Below are 16,444 nucleotides of genomic sequence, written 5' to 3'. Positions count from 1 at the left end.
GGTGTCAGCTCTGCAGACAACTGAATTGTGGTCCCCAGCCCAAATAAGATTGAGGAAAAATAAGGAATAATGTTGTAACTAAAATATTACTTATATCTGTAGTGTAAGTAGTATCTCGATATTTAACTGAAGTCTTTGTTGGCAAAAAACAGTTTTAGAGTTTCACCAAGGAATCAGTCATGAAAATTCTTATGAAAATTTAAAGATCAAAGGAGGTAAAATATTAAATGTAACTAATTTCTGGATATGTTCTCAAATAATGTTGGGAGGAATGGGGCTCTGCAGAATCCCATGGCCTTAGATTATCTGCTGGCTAGCCAAGGAGGAAGGTGTGCTATTATAGGACAGGAATGCTGCATTTTATTAGTGATGGGCTGGAAGTCCAACAGACAGGAATCAATAGAAAGAGCAGTAGAAGAGTGGCAGAAAGAAGAAAATTCTTCTTGATGGGGTTGGCTTATTTCAGGTCTACCAAATTTGAGACTGCTATGAAATGCATTTGTGGGCTCACTGTAACCATTGTAACGTGTGCACTTCCTTGTATTCAATGTTAGAGCTGTTCTAACACTTTGCGCTGGAAAACAAAGTACTAAGACAGTCTCAAGAAAAGGGGGGACTTGATAAATAGGTTAGAGAATAGAAATTTTCAGTTCCCCTGAAGGTGCTGGATAGAGCTTAAAGACAAACTGTCAAAAAAAAAAAAAAAAAGGATTTAAAGTATGCACACAGGATGATAAATTTATCTGGAGCCAGAAACAGATAGAAACAGATATAAAGGACTACAGTGGTTTTTGGGCAAGTTATGTAACAAGAGGCAACAGAGCATGCACAAAGAAAATTTTTACCTTTACTATTGAAGCATTCAGTGAATACAATCACCAGAGACCCCTTTAGATGCCCCTTCAGGAGCATAAAAGGACTTCCAGTATGAGGTGGATGCATGGCAATTAGTTCTAGAAAGTGATGTTTATGTAATAGATAGGAGGCACATGGTAATGAATATGTATGATTATGATGGATAAGTACCTTATTGTAAAGTCTCACCTCACACACAGAATAAGGAGAAATCCTCTGTGTATCCTGCACAGGTAAAGAATTCCTGCTTTCTAATGCTTCAAATTGTGTTAGAAAGTTTCTTTTCTGGATGATTTTGATACCAGTGTGAGGGCTTGTTAGCCAACACTTTTTCAGTCTAAACTGTGTGTGTTTCCTGGAATTGAGGCAACTGTGCCATAAAGCACAAGAGCTCCCTGACAGGAAAGCTTCATCTAGAGCATCTCTGTCATCCACAAGGCAGGCTTCATCGTAGAATGATACCAGATTAGTTAGAGACCTTTCCAAACAGCACGTAATCCCTAGGGCAGCAAGAAATACTTCTGGCGCAGTCTTTGAAGGAAGAAACAGCTGGGAAATATGACACCAAGAGGAGAGCGCAGAGGGAATCCAAGAGCTCTTCAGTTCATAGATGTGACCTTCTCCATAAGCAGAATTATTCCCATTTCAAGCTGATTTCTCTGAAGGGTTATTTGTCAATTCCCGGGGAAACCCTGCCTTCATTACCTATGTAACCTGTCAGGAAAACATCAGTCTTACAGAGTCCGTGATCTTCAGGCAGAGCCACACCCGGAGTTAATCCTCACTGTTTAATTCTTCATTTCAAATTCTCTGTTCAAAGTCAATAAGAACATTTCAGTTCATCTTTGATTCATAGATTGAAGACCTGAAGATCATTCTTACCTCACAACAGGTAAAATCCAGGTTTAACTTTAAAATAAGGCTCATGCACTTTATGGGCATGGAGCAGGATCTCTGCTTATCCTAAACTTCTCAGTGCCATCAGAGATCCATTTACACCCCATTGCCTACAACACACGTGACCTTCAGGCATCAAAGTGACTTTTTGGGCACAGAAACATTGTAATTGAACTTTAGAACCTGATTCTTCTGTTCATTTTCCTTCCCTTCTGCAGGTGGAAATTTTTCTGGCAAGAGGAAAAATACCTGTCCCATATCAGTGCTCACCTTTGCTGACCGAGGCAGGTAAGCAGCTCTCTGATGTTTCTTTCTCTCCTGAACAAGTGGTGAATGTGCTGCTGCTGTTGGGGTGGAAAGGAACCACTCTCTTCCCTTCACCCGAGCTGTGCACACAGGGACCAGCAAGCTCTTCCCATCCCCCAGGTCTCCTCAGGCAAAGGTGGCAAGAACTGGGAGCATCAGCAGCACAGGTGTTTCCAGGGGGGCTCAGAGAGGAACTGAAAGTGACAGGGAATGGTCATTTGGGGGAAAAGCTGAGCTATGGACTGGCCATCTGGGTCTGGTGTTTGTTTCCCCAAGGATGGTTCTGCTGACTTTGGTGTCCAGAGCTGGCTGTGCTGTCCTGGTACAGCTTGGAAGGGGAGGTGGCAGAGCAGGAGAGAAGGGTGGAATTCCCCCTCTGGAAAGGGCTGTTGGGCCCAGGGACACCCTTGGGGCAGGGCCTTGAGGCAAAGCAGGGCTGATGATAATTCTGGAACTTCCTTCTCAGCGAGCAAGGCTGGTTCCAAGTCTGGCCACTTGGAACTCTTTCCTGTTGGAAGCTGCAACAGTGTGAAACTGCCTTGATTTATGGTAGCTCAGGATGATGATAACTCCCAGAGCACCCAGGGGTCAGTAACCCCTGCAGAAATGTTAATAAGCTTAAAAATTTCCTGATTAGTTCCTTGAAAGATTAAAGTTGTCAGTTCCTAAGCACCAAACCTCATGTCATCAGGCATCATCTTTGTTTATCAATTAAATCATTCATCTCACGATTCCAGAGAGTTCAGTGATCTTTGCAGATCTCACAGATGTTGCAGGGTCAGTGTCAACCCAACTCCATTTTCTCCCTTTCTGGTGTAACCAGATCAATTCTTGCCCTCAGTTAAACTCTGTCCCAGTGAGTCTGTTTAGCAGTGCTGAACATGAAGCCTCGAGTGACAAAGGAACTCTGTCTTTGTGTGTTTAGTTACTGTTTTGAGGTTTTTAGGGTTAGTTTCACATGTCTTCTTTTGAAAAGCCTTCTGCTTGTTTGGGAATGTGGTTTTGGTCTCAGAAGTAATTGATCACATTAAACAGTGAGGATTCTTTTGGGCCCTCCTTGGATGACAGGAAATTTGTTTAGTCCACGGAGAGAGGCAGAGAAGGGCAGGATCTTTAGTGCAGTGCACAAAGCCGACCCTGGTGCAGCTCCCTAAATGGTTTCAGGTTTGTGCTGAGCTGGTGCACTGTCACTCTGCAGCCTGATGGTTCCCAAGCAGTAATGTCAGGATAGCAAGTGCCATGGATTTCCCCACCTTGTAGGCATGGGAGGAGGGGAAACGGTTTCTTCCTCCTTTTTCCCCTTCTCAGAGCATGGAGAGAGAAACTCGAGCAGTCTAAACCAGAGATTGAAGCTGGTGTGTTAATTAACATGTCCATCAAATTTAGGAGCAGGTAGTGGGGGCTGGGTTGAATTTTCCTCTCTTGCATCCCCTGTCACAACATCCTGGGATCATGTTGGACTCAGAGAAGTTCCCTGTATCTGCAGGGGTAACTGAGATCTCTGGAAAGGCACAAGTTTTCTGGAGGTCTGAACTCAACTATCTGAGAGTGTTGCACCTTTAGAAGTCACAGCTGGTGCCAGGTGCCAGGTGAGAGAGATCAGGGGGGACAGGATTTCCTTTCTTTGCTCACTTCACTTCTGTGTCTGTTCTGGGTCAGCTGCGGGATCATCCCACCCCGGGGACCACAGGGATGGAGCAGAGCAGATGGCTCCTGTTGGCTCTGACACTGCTTCTGGCCATCCCTGTCTCAGATAATGCTTCCAGGAGCTGTTCTGCTCCTTTCTGGGGGATTCCAGTTTGCAGCGATATATAGAGGACATCTACCCACATGGGCAGTTTGGGGGTGAACCAATGCAGAAATACCGTGGGAGAACATCAGTGCCAGGAGATGGATTTGCCACTGGGAACGTGTCCCTGACACTGAAGAATGTCCTGGCAGATGAAGGAATGTACAGTTGCACTGTGACATCCAGGAACTGGAGCACTGATACATCCACCAAGCTCAGCATTGCAGGTTGGAGACTTCCTGCGCTGGGTGGGGAAGGGGGGAAGCTCTTACAGAGGGAAAAGAGCTCTCTGAAAGGTCACTGTCCCCCAGCTGATGCCGCCTCATATGACCCAACACATCACCTCCCCACTCCCAGCAGCCCGTGGGCCACATGGCATCTGTCCTTTTATCAATCCAGCAATTACTGCTGTTTGTTACCAGTGTCACAGCTGGCATTAGCTTTAGGTGTGAATTTCTTTTCCAAGGGTCAGGTACTATGTGTTCTACATGTGTTTTATTAGAGTGATCCTTAGGAAAAAAGACATTGCTCTCTTTTCTTTCTTTTCTAATTGTAGTTGTAAGGTCTTGTTGGGATGGCTGAGTAATCCGGTGTAAATAACCATGCTGTAATATTAAAAGCATTTTTCTGCAAACATAAAACGATAAACCACTAATGATTTTTTTATCATGCTATTTCCGAGTTTCTGATTTCTGTTGCAGCCTTAGCTACAGCAGACTCATTAGTTACTGTGCTGTCCAGTATAGTCCCTCTGTGTCTGGAACTGACTTTATTCCTTTATAGGAGCCCAGGAATTTCCATCAGGAGCCATCACAGCTGTGTAGGTAGTCAACAGTCCTTCCCACTGCTGCTTGAGTGACTCCTCATCTCACACCCAGATGTACACTCAGTTTTCTGTCTGTTAAGGATATACTTGAACATCAAGGCTATGAGAGGAACTAAACCAACAGAACTCATGCAATGATTGATGCATGAATCATGAAGTTGCGGACTTCTCTGCCCACACTTTCAAACCCCAACCTTTCCACCTCCCTCAGAGATCTTCCCTAGTGCTAGCACAATATCAGTCCCCTCTTTAACTCACCTTTCTTTCTGTGCTTCTGCCTTTCTGTGCTGGGTCCTAAAGTCCTGGTCACAGTCCTGGATCATCACTCCAGCCCCTCTGTAGTTCGCCAGCAGAGAGAGGGGCAAAGCAAGATGTGTTTCAACCCAAGACTTTGAGTTTCAAGGTCTTTAGGGTCCCTTTGTGGTCGCCAGCAACTGATGCCTTTTCCTGGTCTTAAAATCAAGACTCAAACATGGTTAAAAGGGAAAAAGGGATTTCACTTTGGTATTTATTTTAAGGATCCTTAGGTGCACACGTCCAGGTCGAATGCACCTCCATGCACACCGCAATGCACACCCCCAAAAGATCAGGTATAACATTATAGGTGTTACTGATTAGCATGACTATCAAAGATTCCCCAATGAGAGCCTCAAGTGATCCCCCCTCCCCAAGGAGCCTCCCCCTGGATGGTTCTATCTTAGTTTACAGAATGTGTCCTGGAGAGAACCTTGGAGTCTGGGGCACACTGATCCCTAGCTACAAAGCTTCTAAAATGTTTACTCTCAGCTTGACAGACAAGTCCAAAAATGTAGGTGAAAAGCACTAAGAATACAGAAGTTGTAAAAGGTATAACAGGGGTATAAAAGAAAAGGCAAAAAATCACCATAGCATCATGATACAGGTGTTTTTTTCCAGTTACTGGAGGTTTCTGGCCTCCACTTGCAGACACAGCACTGTTCTCACCACTGCCACACAGGGCAGTTTGCGAAGCTTCTTTGAGAAACTTCTGTTCTGCTGAGAACATAAAACAACCTTGTACAGAGAGAAGAGCGGTTTAGACTGTGGGGAATATCCATCAGGAACCGATTGTGTGTTGGTGGCCATTAGAATCAATAGCACCCAGGCCATCGGTCCTCAACTGTCCATCCGTCATAGGTACAATCCCAGTTTGGGGTAACTTCACCATGACTGCTTGGCCCACCCTTAAGTTGTCCTGAAAAGCTTCAATTTCATCATTTTGAGCTGTTTCAAGAAACATAGGGCTCAAGAAAGTTTATGAAACTGGACTCCCCATTGGTCCATGGTGGTTATTTATCTGATATAACACAGAGAGTAACCTTTTATCCCATCCAGATTTGTGTGGCCTAAGGTAGCGTTTTAGCAAACCTTTGGCACACTCTACAATCCCGTTGGATTTGGGATAATAAGGTGTATGGAAAACCCATTTATTACCTTCCCTTTTGGCCCAATCTTGTACCATCACACTGTTGAAGTGTGTGATCCATTGTCACTCTGTGTAGAGTCTGGCACAGGGAGACTGGAAAACCAGTTACTGAGTCAAGAAATAGTAGCTTTGGTACCAGCATGCCTGCTTTTAGTGGCAACTAACAGTCCAGATACCACTTCCACACCTGTTAGTTTGTACTTGTAGCCATTAGATGTTTTCAGAGGCCCAATATAATCTATTTGCCAAGTGCACCAGACCGTTCTGTCACTTTTGATATTTAAAGGCAGTGCCAAGTCTGGATGATTTTGTTTGAGTCTCAGCTGGCACTGGGGACACTGAGTGAGAATGCCTTTACACATCTTCCTGGTCAGTGGCCAGCCTCTGCTTTGTGCTGCAAAAACAGTTTCTTGTCCACAATGCCCCAATTCACAATGTAACCATTCACCTAATCAACACCAATGTTGTGGACCTTCCAACTACTAATTTTTTCTCTTTTCTAATTTTTGTCAGCTGATCCAACTTGTTATTGGAAGAAGTCAGTAAAGCTTGGCCCTTTTCATGAACTTTGACACATTATGTGACAATTGGATGCAACAGAGCCTGTAACGACCATTTTCAATTTTCCTTCTGAAAAAACAAATTTCCATTCACTTGATAAATTGATGCTTCCCACTGACACAACCACTGGGTATCACCAGCCCAGACAGTATAAGAATCAAGATGCACTGCCCTTGCTTACTCCTTTACTGCCACCAATACAGCTTTTAACTCTTCCACCTGTGAACTTCCTACTCCTTCTGCTAAACCTAACCCTAACCGTAACCCTAACCCCAACCCTAACCCTAACCCTAAGCCTAAACCTAACCCTAACCGTAACCCTAACCCTAACCCTAACCCTAACGCTAAACCTAACTGTAACCCTAACCCTAACCCTAACCCTAACCCTAACTACTTCCATTCCTATTTCAATGTTTAGAACAACTGCTCTGTACTTCCATTTACCATCAATGTGTTTGGCTGAGGCATCAGTGAACCAGACATCTTCAGCATCTGAAGTGAATGCAGGAGTATCCAGTATAGGACTAGGTTTATATGGCTGTTTTAAAGCTGACATGTCTGGAGTCACAGCTATCTGTAGTTTTGTAGGTTTTGTTGGCCCCTCAGTGACATCCATTTGGTCTGTGACCCCAGAGATATCTGCACACCATTTGTGCCCCGTTGGTGTTTGTGCAATTCCCTTTGGCAGAGCACTGCCTTTCCTAATACTGGCCAACAGATTGAAAGGTCCTTGGATTTTCACAGGCTGACGCTGTTGAATTTTTCTCTACTTGTTTAAGAGCATGGGTCAGAGATAATAATCCCTTTTCCCAATCAGTGTATCTCTTTTCAGTATCTTTTAATGCTGTGGAGCTGAACCCTAATGGTCTTCTGGGTCCATGTGACCTTTCTGAAACATTATGTTAAGTCCCATGTTCCGCAAAACCCCAATCAGCAAAACCCCCAGTAATAGGATCACTGGGCTGAACTGGCCCAAGAGTTTTCAACTTGTCTATCAGCATTGCAAAGCCTGTTTGTGACTGTCAAGCCATTGCCAATTTTAGTTTTTCCTCATTAATGTGTACAAGGGCCTTGCTATTATAGAAAATCCAGGAACATGATTTCTCCAGTATGATGATGTCCCACAGTGGTAGGGAGGAGAAGAGAGATCCAACAGGCAGGAATTGTGCAGCAAGATTGATTTATTTAATTATTTTACAAACTCTTTTATAGACTTTTTTCTTCATAGTCTAATTGGACAAAGGATCAGCCACCCCTTGGGGGTGATTGGCTAAAATCCTGAAACATCCATTGTCAAAATATTTTTCTACTGTACTATAAACAAAGCTCTGCAAGGTTGCAGGTGTTCATAGTTTGTAGAACTCTGCTAAAATCTTCCGTGAGAGAGAAAAGTATTTCACGGGACTGGAAAAAAAAAATTCTTGCTAGCAGCAATATTGTATCCACACTCCAGTATCCCAAAGTAACCCCGATCTTTTGGAGCGTCTTGTTACTAGTGGGGTAGATAGAGCATCTAATTTTGTAATGGTTGCATCTGGAATTACAACTTGGCCTGCTAATCCCCCAGGCATTTCACCTCCTCAGAAGGCCCTTGGCACTTAGCTGAGGATGCTTCTATCCCCTCCTCATTTAAGGTATTCCATATATCCAGTGCTCTTGTTCTTACTGCACTTTCCTCCTCACCTACCAACATAGCCTCAATATATTGATAGATTTGTACTCCTTCCTGAGTTTTTGTTTGTGGAAGGGGTTCAGCTAAAGCATTGTGTGCGATGATGGGTGAGTGCTTATACTCTTGGGGCAGGCGGCTGAGGGTGTATTGTGTTCCTTCCCAAGCAAATGCAAATTTGGGTTTAGCTTCTTCCTGAATTGGGACCATAAAAACATGTCTTTTATATCCCAAACTGCCATCCATTCATATGCAGCTGCCTGTAGCATAGGAGTGAGGTTTGTAATATTTGGGATGGCTGCAGTGAGTGGTCCCATGTTTGCATTAAGCCTTCAATAATCAATTGTTAAACACCAGCTCCCGTCTGCTTTTTTCACTGGGCAGACAGGAGAATTGTAAGCAGAATGCATCCCAAATATAACACCTCTCTGTTCTAAACCTTTAATTACTTCCTTTGTCCCTTGTTTGGCCAAAGGAGGTATAGGGTACTGTTTAATGTTAGTTACAGCAGAAGCAGGTAAAACTGGAGCCACTTTTACTTTTTTCTATCTTTCCCAGAAAGATTACTGTGTGGGGTTTTTTTACTGAATGGGGTTTTTGTGGGCCTGAAGGACCAAGCATGCCCGTTGAGTAATTGCCAAACTTTTCCTTTAAGGATGTCACGCCTAAAATGTTTTTTCATGATCTGCAATTGCAAATCTGTGTGAAGTCATTTGCTTTTCCCCAGGTAACCATAGTTGGACTTTGTCAGTGTAACAGATAATAACCTTTTCCATTAAAAGGAGTCAAACAATTTCTTTTTAAATTTCTAAAATATAAATTTAGTTTTTCAGCATCCATGGGGCCAATTAAAGAAATTTCAGCTCCCACATCAATTGAAAACTTCAAAGGTTGCCTTTTTGCTCCTGGAGATAAATAGATATGGGTCCCCTTGTTATCAGAAAACTGTTGATATGCAAGAATGTGCTGGGTGAGGGGCCCAAAGTTCATCCAGCACCTAGGGGTTTTCTTTCCCGTTGTGGTGCAATAGGATTGGAGGTGTGTTTTTCCTGTGGAGGGTTTGAGGCTGCCACTTTCCCCACACCCCACCTCTGAACTTCCCTGATTAGCTCTGCTATTACACTGTTAGATTGTTTTCTTAAGGCTGCTCTGGGTATTCCCAAAGCCAGGGCTGTTCTCCACAGCTCATTCCTTTGCTCTCAGGTGGATTAGGTGTTTCTTTCCTCTCAGGGGGGCTATGTTTCATAGTCCTCACTTGACTTGCAGGGGGCTTCCCACGTTTCAGTATTTGGGCTCTTTTTTGTGATTTTCCTTGCCCATGTCCCTTGCATGGTTTACCACATCACGCAGGAGTTCTGCCCATGTAGGGATCAGCCTCCTCGGAGCTTGTGGATCTTGCAAAGCTTCATTATGCATTACATCTCTTTTGATCTTCTCTTCTCTCCCCACCAAATGATTTTTTAGCATACTTGGAGCTCCTCTCAAGAGGTCTTAACATATCTGTTGCAGTGGGGATACTGTAATGCCTATATCAAACCAGGAGTCCCGTGGAAAACAAATATATACGGACGGATTCTTGCTAGATGTTTCAGAGATGTTTATTTCTCCAGCCGCATGGCCGGGCTCTGCCGAGAGACCCTTACAGTCGGGACCCGAGGGTCCTTTGCCCGCGCAGGGAAACACAAACCAACCAGTGGGGAACGAGGCTGAGCAGGGGCAGGGAAACCCCGTGCCTCCCTCAGGGCTACATGGCGGGGGGAGGAGACCCCGACATTTCACCCGTTTTATTTTAATAAAAGGAGAATGAAGACAACTGGATAACCATAACAAGAACTGTTTCAAAACAAAACAAGCCACCCTCCTGAGTCTTTAAATGTCCAAACAGATTCTGCGGAACACCTTAGGGCTGACAGAAGGGAGACAGAACTCTCTGGACATGCCTGTGGGGAAACTGAGGCAGGAGAGGGTTCAATCTCTTCCCTCCCCCTTTTCATCCCCCACTCGACATTGGAAAGGGATTTTTGGGGAAACAATTGGCAAAGGCATGGTTTTGTGAGGAAAACCATGGATGAGAAAACGGATTGGGAATACACTGGGGATAATAGGACATAGGATAAAAGGGAAAGGTGGGATTAGGAAAGGGAGACTGTAGGGGGGGTTTACAATGGAGATATTGTCTAACATGACTACGATTTCTTGCATATATACTGCCTTTTACAGGAACACCATCAGGCCCAGTGACCTGCGATGCTTGTAATCCTTTTCTACCTTGTATGATTTTGAATTCCACCACCTCTCCACCTCCCAAGCTTGGGATGCATTTTTCAGGGTTATTCTTTTTAATAGCAGTTCTATGCACGAATATGTCTTGCTGGTTATCACATCTTGTTATAAAACCATAGTTTTGTTTAACATTATACCATTTCACTGTCCCTAAGATCTTAGCTACTATGGTATTTTCCTTTTTCCGAGTGGCTGCTGTTTTCTGTCTCGCTGTGTCTTTGCTCTCCCTTTCGGTCCCTCCCGTGTTGGAACTGTGGGGACTGCTGGTTTCGGCGCGCTTTTCCCAGGGTCGCGTTTGGGGCCGCGCGGGCCGGGCCGGGCCGCGCCGCTCCGTTCTCCGTGCGTCACCTCCTCTGCTCTCAGCCGCGTTGCCACTGCCAGGCGCTGCATCTCGGCCAGGCCCCCAAGCGATGGCCCCCCCGCACCCCGCTCCAGCGCGCGTTCCGGCTGGGCACAGCTCCACTCTGCCGCCAGCCGCCGCCCGCGCTCCGCCCCTCTCGTTCAGGCTCTCACGGGGCTCGCTCCACCACGCGCTGCGCGGGGCCGGGCGGGCACTGCCAGGTCCCGCCGCTCCCGCCGCGCCTCGCTCCGCCACCGACACTGCGGCCCGCGTGGCTCCGCCCACGCGCGGGAATTGTCTCGCTGCTGCTCGCAGAGTGTTCGGTGCACGTGGCCGAGGCCGCACGGTCCCTGAGCCAGGCTTCCCTTCACCAGGACACAGCTGACATTGCTCAACAGTCTCGGTTATTAAATAATATTCACGAAAATATTCTTCCATCGGCATATATTTTGACTCAAATATTAACTGGGTCCAAACGGTCTTCCAAAAGCTCTTGGTAAGAATTAAATCCCAAGAAACATAGAAAAAGTCCTTAAACAACCACGCCAGGAAGTGTTTCAGTTCTTTCTGAGTTTGAATCAAGCTAAAATTTACAAACCGTTGTTCAAGAATCATTTTAAGTTTAAGATAAATGTCCATATGCGGCTCTGAAAGCCAAGAGTCTTCCCATGGTTCCTCCATAGTTTAGATATGGAATAGCAAAACAAAACCAAGAAGAAGAATCCAAAGTTTCCAGGGTTTACTCACACAAAGTCGCTTAGGGATCAGGGATCGTTCTGCCCTCAATTCTCTACCATTATGTTGCAGTGGGGATACTGCAACACGCCTATATCAAACCAGGAGTCCCGTGGAAAAGAAATATATACGGACGGATTCTTGCTAGATGTTTCAGAGATGTTTATTTCCCCAGCCTCATGGCCGGGCTCTGCTGAGGGACTCTTACAGTCGGGGCCCGAGCTGCTTTGCCCGCGCAGGAAACACAAACCAACCAATGGGGAACGAGGCTGAGCAGGGGCAGGGAAACCCCGTGCCTCCCTCAGGGCTCCCAGGGCTACATGGCAGGGGGAGGAGACCCCGACACATATCCATCTCTGCAGAGATTGGAATGTCTCCCTCTGCGTGTCTGTGCATTGCCTGCACACAGGCGGCTTTTGTAACAGCAGCAGAGGTGTCATTAACTGTCTGCATGGGGATTGAGGCTGTTCCCCTCTCTCCATAATATTCATTCTTCCTGCCCAATATGCAGTTCTGCTGGTTATTGAATGGGGTTCGTCAGGAAGCTCAGGTCAAGGTAATAAAAACCCTGCACCCAAAACCCCAAAATTCTTTGCACCATCCAATAATGTCCCATCACCCCAGTGAGACAAACTCTCCACGATATTCAGGTTCTGATTCTTCCATATTTTTCCTGTTGATTTGCCAGTTGCAGAGAATGCCAGGGAGCAGTTTTGACTGTGTTCCTTCTCTGACCTCCTTGGGGTCCTTTGGAAAATTCAGTCTTGATTATGGGTCTCATTTTAAATCCTGGAACTTCTTCCTCTTTAAGAGGTGGGGGTTCTGTGCTTTCATCAGAATGCCATTCAGAATTTTCATCACCAATTTCACCAGGGCTTTCCCATAAATCACCTTCCCAATGTTTGCATGATATTATCAATGTTTGAAATTTTTTTAACATGCATAGATTTGGTTTTTTTAATAATGTAGATTTTAATTTTCTTCCAAGGTTTTTGTCTTTCCCTTGGATTCTTTTAACTATTGTTTCAGTTTGTCATTTTGGTATTGTAGAGACAATTCTACATGTTTTCTTTCCTTTATTTCATTTTTTAGCTTGTAAGTTTCTTTTATCATCTGTTCCCTCCATCTCCAAGCTGATTTTAAGCATAGTTCCAGTGCATGACAAATAACACCTTCTCCTTTCTTATCCTTCAGTGATCCCCGTTTTTAATCTGTTTTCTCTTGTACTTTTTCCCCACTCCAACCAGTTCTCTACTGTCCAAGGGTCATCAGTTTCTATAGGAAAGCTGTGCCTCCACAGAGAATCTGCTAAGCCTTCGGCCTGTTTCTCTAAATCGTTTGCCATCCTGCCTTTGACTATGCCAATAATGTCACGGACAAGTGGGAGCTTCAGACAAGCCCTGCCTTAGCCTTGGATTTTTGACAAAAGCTTAAATATAAGAGATTACTCTGGCCTGCAAGTTCCAAGGATGGCAGTTCAGGTCTATTTATAAAATTACTTATTTACTGAACAGACAGGAGATAACAGACAAAATATCTTAATCGCAGTTACTTACTACACAGTATAAAACTAAAAGAACTACTAGTAGATGATACTAGAAAGTTCATGTATCAAGGTACCTATATTAAAGCTAGCAAAAGAAGTAGTATTGATTAGGAGCCAAATGTAACTTACCACTGAAATGACAATAATGGACACAGAGTCCTTTCACTCAACCTCCAGAGGAGTAGCCACAAAGCAGGCATCCCTGCTCAGGGCAGAAACTCCACACATCTCCAGGGAATGTGTAGAAGATTTCTGCTTTGTCACAATTTGGTGTAGATTTATAGTTTGCGCAGTGAGGTGTCTGTCAGTCAGAACTGCTGCTTCTCTTTCCAGGTCTCACTTGCGCAGTAAGATTTTTATTGGCAGTTGGGAGCTGCCAGACCAGTGTTAACCCCATGGTGACAAAATAACTCATCACAAGACAGCTTGTCCAGTTTGAGTTATCGCAGCAGTTAACAAGCAACAGATAAGCTCTTGTGGGGGGCAAGATGCCCTGCTACACCCCTACTGCATCTGTACCCAATTCCTCTGTGTGTTTAATTTTCATGTCCTCTTGGCTCTTTAATCTTTTGCAGCTGTGGTGATAGAAAGTGCATAAGAAGAGGAGAGGCACAGAATCCTTCTGAGTTGGTGCAGTATTGATCACCGAGCAGAATGGAAGTCAGGGAGAAATTCAAAAGTGTTTGGAAAAATCATTATAATGTATTGTCTGTATCACTTTATTCCTTAATTATGGTTGTGGTAGAAGAAATAATGGAGCTGGAATTTAAATGTCCTCAGGAAAAGTCATTAAGGCTATGGTATGTTATTTCTTACTTTTCCTGCCCAGCCTTCATTACATTTGTCCTGAGCTTGACTTCCCACCCTGCCTGCATTCCCTGGGCTCGCTGTGTTGGGAAGTGCTCGTGCTACCGCAAGACTCAGATCATTTTTAGGTCATTTCTACCTCCTGTGATTTGGTGTGTGATCCTCCTGTGCGATGGCAGATACATCGACTGTGTGGTTTCAGGAAATGAAGGAAACAACATCCAAAGCAGAGCAGCTGAATTACCCAGTGAGTTCTACACCAAATCTCAGGTAAGAGTCCTGGGCATCTTGGATTGTAAGTGTTTTACCAATTTGTGTGTGTGAAGAATCTGGGATGTACAGCAATATGAGAACCATTTCATCTGGAGAATGAAGTGCTAAGTTGCAGTTATGATTTTTATGTGATATATTTACAATATTTGTATTTCCTGTTGTTTTTCCATGCTTCTGGATTTAATTAGCCTATATAAATGAGAGTTCATAATCATCATGTTCCTTCTGAGGCTGAAACCTGAACTGTGAACACCTTGCTCCAGGGTTATTCTGGAAACTTAGACGTGTGTTTTGTGTCTGGTTCTTAAAGGAAATTTTACAAAAATAAGAAATAAGAGAATACCCTGAGATTAAGAGAGAGAGAGAGAGAGAGAGGCTGCTATTCCTTGTTCCAGTGAGTCTCTGTCTTGCCATCACTTATCACCTGACCATGGCAGGAGCAAGGAATATATTCTGTAAGAAGAATTGTGGCACTTAATAATGCAAGGGCTTTAACTAAAAAAAAAAGTGCAAAGCGTCTTTAGGAATGTAAAGTCCAGTGAAAATAAGCTTTAGTATTTTCTCTTCCAGGTGTCAGGGCTGTTCATTCTCACTGCTGTTGTCACTCTCTGTGGCCTGTGCCACGTGTTCCCCTGCTGGTTCTGCTGTAAAAATGAAGAAGGACATTGGAGAGAGGAGCTGCAGAGCCGATTAGAGGAAGGAGCCAGGAACCACATTGAAGAATTGAAGAACGAGGGTGTAGAGCAGATCATGGAAGAGAGAGTGAAACCTCTTCTGCAGCCTGATAATGCCAATTTCTGGGAAAGCATAGATTTAAGGAGCATAGGAAATGAAATAAAGGAAGTGGTAGAGTCTGTTCTTAGAAATCAGACAGAAGAGAGACAGCCAGCAGGGGAACAGGGTTTGCCTCTCAACCCTATGGTTCGGGGACCCCTTTCCTAGAATTAAGGGTCCCCCTCAGCTCCCCTTAACTTAGCGGGCCCCATCATCCCTTAGTGCCTCTTCTCCATCACAGACCCCCCCATCCTGCAGGGATTGACCACAGCACAAGCGGCTCCAGGAATTAACTCTGCTCTCTGAGGAGGTGGCAGCAGCTGTGGCCAAAAAGCCAGAGCAGGTGCTGACATGGCAACACCAGGATGCTGGACCTGCCCACCCTGGGCCTGCTGGGGAAAGCTCCCACTGTTCTCCCAGCTCAGCTCTCCTGGCCTCCAAAGCAGGTCTGGCTCTTACAGTGCTGTCAGAAGAGTAAGTTTGGTTTCTCCTCCTCTTCTCAGCTCCAGCTTAGAAGCCAGCAGGTACCATCAGACAGCACCTTATTATCCCTCTTCCTATTGCTTGGCCCTCATTTTGTTGCTCTTTTACCTCTCTTTCTTTACCCTTGTGACTAATTTCAATTTTCAGTTTTGTTATGTATATACCCAGAAATTGTTATTCTAGTAATGTAAATAGAAAAATCTTCAGTAATCAGAGGCTTCCTTTGCATAAAGCAAGGAAGAAAGAAGTAAAGAAGGAGGAACAATAATCAGGCTTAAATGGCAGCAGAAATGTGAGCTGGTCCTTGCTGAACATTGTGCTGGTTTGCCCTGTTCCCATGGGCAAGGACTCAACAAGGGCCTCATGGCAATAAAACTTTGTGAGCCCAAGTCAGGTGTCCGTGTCTGTATCACCCTCGCAGGGTGAGCGATACATTCAGATGCTCCATTTCTCCTCAGGTGGATTCGCTGTCTGGGAGGTTCAGCAGGAAGGAAAACAGCCAGTCTGAGCACAGCTCCAAAGACAGGACACAGGGAATGAGCATTCCCAGCTGCAGGCACTCCTGGCCTCTGGGTTCAGAACTGGAAACTCAATCCCAGGGTGGGTTTTCCATCCCAGCAGAGCTCTGCCCCTTCATTGTGTGCCTGCAATGTGGAGGCTGCTGCTGTTCTTCCAAAAGGTGTTGATGTGGATGAAGCCCTCCAGTCTGGCTGTGACCCATCCCACTGCAGGGCTGGGGCAGCGTGATGCCAATCAACCCCAGCCCATCCCCTGGATCGAGTTTCCCAAAGAGGCAGACTCAGAGGGTGGGTCGATGGGCGGCTCAGAAGCCTAAGCTGCACCCCCTGGGCGGTGC

General features: G+C 45.1%; 1 long non-coding RNA gene across 1 annotated transcript; it reads left to right on the top strand.

Annotated features, from left to right (window-relative positions):
* Nucleotides 1-1,392: 1,392 nt before the first annotated feature.
* On the top strand, nt 1,393-15,977 carry LOC138102663 (uncharacterized). The gene is made up of 3 exons (XR_011147468.1): nt 1,393-2,040; nt 13,827-14,328; nt 14,902-15,977. It is a non-coding gene; the product is annotated as an uncharacterized lncRNA (long non-coding RNA).
* The last annotated feature ends 467 nt before the right edge of the window (nt 15,978-16,444 follow it).

Source organism: Aphelocoma coerulescens, unplaced genomic scaffold (genome assembly GCF_041296385.1).
Source record: "Aphelocoma coerulescens isolate FSJ_1873_10779 unplaced genomic scaffold, UR_Acoe_1.0 HiC_scaffold_97, whole genome shotgun sequence".
NCBI classification, from domain to species: domain Eukaryota; kingdom Metazoa; phylum Chordata; class Aves; order Passeriformes; family Corvidae; genus Aphelocoma; species Aphelocoma coerulescens.
The sequence above is the reverse complement of the archived record's forward strand: the minus strand, read 5'-3'. Positions and strand labels throughout refer to the sequence as shown.